This window comes from Ictidomys tridecemlineatus, chromosome 7, assembly GCF_052094955.1.
Source record: "Ictidomys tridecemlineatus isolate mIctTri1 chromosome 7, mIctTri1.hap1, whole genome shotgun sequence".
Classification (NCBI taxonomy): domain Eukaryota; kingdom Metazoa; phylum Chordata; class Mammalia; order Rodentia; family Sciuridae; genus Ictidomys; species Ictidomys tridecemlineatus.
In genome coordinates this window covers 117,792,789-117,797,784 of record NC_135483.1, presented here as the reverse complement: position 1 = coordinate 117,797,784, position 4,996 = coordinate 117,792,789, and the positions used below count along the sequence as shown (strand labels likewise).

Sequence of the window (4,996 nt, the reverse complement as noted above, 5' to 3'; positions counted from 1 at the left end):
TACACTGCTCTAGATCATGCTGGGATTTATCTAGTTAATCTCATTTGAATATTTGACTACATCTAAAATATCACCTTAATACTAAAGTGATTTACAGAGAGAAATTACTGTATCAAAGTTAATATAAGAGGCAGTGCCAGGAGGAAGGTCACTTTGGGCATCTAAATTTAATATAAATATAATATTGATCTCTAGGAAAGAGTTTAAAATAGGAACACATTCCATCAGACATACTAAAATAAAATCAGATGGTAAAGGAATTCCAAACACACCTGTTCATTCTACTTAGGAAGAAGTTAACAAATTTCCTGCCTCATTAAAATTACCCTTTTCCTCAAGGTATTAACACCATTTTAACAAGTTTGAATTTCCTCACCTTAATAGTTGTAGGGTTTTGCTAACACAAAATCTAGTGATTCATAGTATATACCTGTGGTTCGAGATCAGTATGTAAACTCTTGTTAAACCAATTAAGAATTCTATAACCTTGAAAAAGGTAAATGATTGCCTTATACCCAAGATTTTTTAATCTGAAAAGTGAGATAACAATATATAGCCTCTTTTAAATAATAAGAATTAATGGCACTTGATTTAGAAATACGTTTAACAAAAGAATGTCTCTTGCCTTCAAGTAGTGACGTGGTAGTTCAAACCCACATCAAGTACACTCTAGAAATATGACTGAGTACGTGTGCATTTACTCATGTAAATTCATTGATTTACACTATGATTTCAAATTCGTGTTCACATATAAGAATTGTCTCAAAGATAGAATAAACATCATTCTCAGAAATCATCTAACTACTTTAAAGAGTATGGAGATTTTGTCAAATTTAAGCTTGTATGCATTTATTCTTCCACATAGTGTATCCAGGAAAGATGGTTGAATGAACAATCCACATAATATTTGCACAATTATTAAAACAATATGCACTTTAAACATTCTTTCACCTCTGCATATACTTTAGTGTGTAACATAGAATGGCTTTCATAAAATTTTTAAATTAATTTTTCCAAGGATCATATGGAAATAGTAAACATTTCTGCTGGTTACATCAACTAATTCAGAAGAATTCAACAAATAGTGAGCTACGCGAATATATTATTTTAGACAGACCTAATACAATTGTAACTAAGCTGATTTGACTTAACCTTAAGTATTACAGAATCTTTTAAAAGCCAGTCCCCTTCCTGCTGTTTTACACTTTAATTACTTCTTTAATCGACTCATTAGTTGATTAACTTATCACTACTGGTAATAAGTACCTGTTCTAAGTAGGGGGGGAGATAATTGAAGCAGTGGTCTCTGAATGCTTCCTGGCTGCAGCCCAGAAGCTGGTTACTCAATTTTTGGGGTGGCTATGGGACTTCAAAACCCATACATTAAATATCCAAAAAGCAAAATTATACCACTGCCATTATGTATTAAATAATTTCCAAGTAAATTGCACTAAATCATTATTACCTCTGATGCTTGGTTGATCTTTTCCTTTCCCAGTTTTAAAACCATCTAAGACATAAATCTTGAATTCAGAAAAAAAGTGCCTTACCAGCTAATGGCAGCTGCCAACCACTGTGTTCGCACCGTGTATAAACACCACACATGATCCTGTGTGCATAAAGAGATGTGGCATTTAAGAAGACAAAGGATAACAATATTCTGGAATTTAGTGTACAAAAATCTATTCTAACTATTTTCATGTACTGTGAGAATACTGGGGGTCATGCAGAAGTTCTGAAGCTTATATTAAGAATCATACCTAAAGCATTCATAATTCCCTTATGCACCTCCACCATATTTCCGCCATATATTTTACAAGTCTAACAAAGAGATAATAGTGGCATTGCATAATGAGGAAGCCATTTATCAAGGGATGATGTTCTCATAACTCTTTAGGTGAAAGATTTAGGTTTTACTGGATACTTAACAGCAATTAATGGAGGTTTAAAGGTCAAGAAGACGGAAGACAAACTGACAAATCGAGCACTGCCAAGATCCCTTTATTAAAAAGGGAGAATTCCTCCCTTACCCCAGGAATCTTGCTTCAGGTAACCAGAAGCAACTTTTCTCAGGTAGCATCCTTCAGATTGCTACAGAATAGGAGCCCCTACCTTCGCTTCCCTTTGGAAGTAGTTTTGATTGAAATTTAATGAGGCAAAAACAAAGTGCTAATAAACAAGTATTGAAGTAATTAACGAACAATAATCTTTATACCTTCTACTCTATTTAATTTAAGGACTTGGTGCCGCTATAATGAAGCCATGGAGGTAACTATGAGTGTTCAAATGACATAACCTGAGGCAGTGATGGGAAGTATTCCCAGTTCTCTAACATGGAAGTGATCTGGAAGGAGAATGGGGGCAGCTCCTGATGCCATTCAGCTAGAATCATGAGAGCCATACTGACTGCCTCCCCAGTTAACGTAGTGGCAAAATGCCATATATCAAGAATCTACTAAATATGTGGAACACTACTAGGCACTTTGAATACATTTTCTTACTTCAGCCTCAAAGGAATGCTGAAATTTCTACATTATCTGAATCTCAGGGTAATAAAGTACCTTAGGATCATACTGTTATTAAGAGGTGCAATAGAGATGGACTAGTTAAGATTTTTGAATCCAATACCCAAGTCATTTTTACTATTCTACTCTTGTTTTTGCGAAAGATACAGAAGCGCTCATTTACCATTTTAAATACATTTCAGCATGTTTTATGGAAACAACAAAAGGCTGGTAGAAAAAAATATTCTAGTTTCATGTTTCATTTTTGCAGGTGTGATGATAAAGAAACTATAATCTGGTCTTTTGTTTTCAGGATATAATGTAAATGTAATAGAATAGCATCTATATACTGCTGTTGGTTTGAAATACCTGCTTATATTCTCATTTCTATATAGGATAAATATAGAGGCAAACTGGAAATACAAAGCATACAATGTCATATTTTTTATGTTAAAATAATGCATTCCTATTTAAAATCATTTTATTCTTTAACAATAATCATTACCGTCTTGGTATACAAGCATTGTTTTAGAAACTAGACATGCAGTGGTGAATAAGATGTAGAATTTTGCTTTTGTTATGTTTATTCTACAGATCCTTGGATTAGGAGGAGGTTTAAAAGAAAAGAAAGGTGTGCAATAAGCAGAGACACAAAAATAATTTCAGACAGTGACAAATTACACATGGTTATGGAAATCTTCAAGCAAGTAGCATTTCAAGAGAAATCTGCATATTGATGGAGGTGGTCATGTGAAGTGATGGATTAATCTGAATATAGAACCATTTAGGAGCATTCCAGACAGAGGGAAGAATAAATAAAAAGGGCTTGCAACTGGAAAGAGTTGGGATGTATGAGGAACATTGAGAGAACCACTGGTGAGAATATAGAGAACAATATCACCTATCTAAATATTGTGTGGAAATGGTAAATTTCTCTCTGCCATTTCTATGTGGCTTCCTGTTCTTTGGTAGTACCATTACAATTCTAATACGTGATTTATTAATTCATATATCTGAGAATCACGTTTATAGCTAAGTGATTCATCCTATAACATAAAGAAATATAAAATTTAAGCTTACTTGTTAAGAGAAGGTCCATCTTAGATAAAGGGAGAAGTTAAAAACTGATTCAAATACCTGTGAAATTATGTGTATGTGCACCTTACAGAATCTTCAGAGAAAGAAAAGACAGAGAAAAATATTACTATTCTAATTATGAATTAGAAATTTACCAGGCTTATTCTGCATGAAAAGTTACACTATTTGCTGAATCAAAAGTAAGGCACTGGTAGAATTATTTTAAAAATTCACAGAACATAACCTTAAAATGGTTTTCCAAAATATTGAATTTGATGAGCAGGAGCTCAAGGAAACATCTTTAAAAGCAATTCTAAAGGAAATTAGAACTGGCTTAGTAAACATTTTCATTAGCTCCATAGATTTCCCTAAGGACTCAAAGTGGCCAAGCTGTACCTCTATTTTATTTTCATTTTTCTTCCCAACTCACTTAGGATGGAATAAACTTTTAACCAACAGGAAAAAATGTACAAATTAATTAATCCAAAGTCATTATAAATCAGATTTTGTTATTAGTTTCCAAATGTTCTTAGATTTATTTCAATTATTAAGTAATACTTTCTTTTTTTTAATATAAAAATAGTTACTGAGGTTAGAATTTGAATACAAAAGCAAATCAAACCAAGTTTTTTTTTTTTTAAAATCAAGACTGTTATTTTCCTGAATTAGGTAGTAAATTGCAAAATCAAATAAGTTATTAAAAAATGGATGGACATTAACACCATATGTTTGTATATGTGTATATATGTATAAAATATTTGCATACATATATAATACTGTGACACTCTCTCTATATATAATATTATATATGTATCTAACACTGTATGTGCATTTAAGATAACATTATATTATAACATGTTTATTATATATTAACTAAATATATAAACACACACATATATACATGCATACATGTGTAAAAGAGCAACTAATTAAAGAAATAATTTCAGGAACCTGTTTTCGCATGGTATCAATATGACAAAAAAAGATGTAGGTAATTATACTTTTGTAAGTAGTATAAAATAGATATTTTTAATTTGCTATTTTTTATGAACCCAGAAAATTAACAATTGAGTCTCAAAATTTGCAAATTATTAAGGTATTTCACCCACTAAGTCTTAATTCAGACATACCTTCTCAGCAATTTTGACCAGCCATCCAGTTTCAGGATCATTTTCTAAGTGAAAAGAAACAGCTGCCTTCCTTCTAGTTTTGCCACATGACTTCTACAACAGGAAGGCAGACTTTGTGCCTCCTAATGTGGTTAGCAATTCACTATTTTTAATATCGAAACTAATGAGGATTCTATAATCTAGTTTCCATTCCTTTAACAATGTCTGTTCTAAATTTTATTCTCTGAGTCTACCTAAAATAATTTAAAGCAATACTAGCTTTATTCTTCAATTTAGCTCTGGGAA

The 4,996-nt window shown here is 31.9% G+C and overlaps 1 long non-coding RNA gene across 1 annotated transcript in view; it reads right to left on the bottom strand.

The window, feature by feature from the left end:
* The window catches only part of LOC120893033 (uncharacterized), a 27,047-nt gene extending 22,291 nt beyond the window's left edge, over positions 1–4,756 (bottom strand). Inside the window, exons 1-2 of the long non-coding RNA XR_005737951.2 lie at positions 4,712–4,756; positions 1,551–1,609 (exon numbers count right to left, since the gene is read on the bottom strand). This is a non-coding gene — a long non-coding RNA (uncharacterized LOC120893033). The remainder of the gene's footprint in view (positions 1–1,550; positions 1,610–4,711) is intronic.
* Positions 4,757–4,996: the final 240 nt, after the last annotated feature.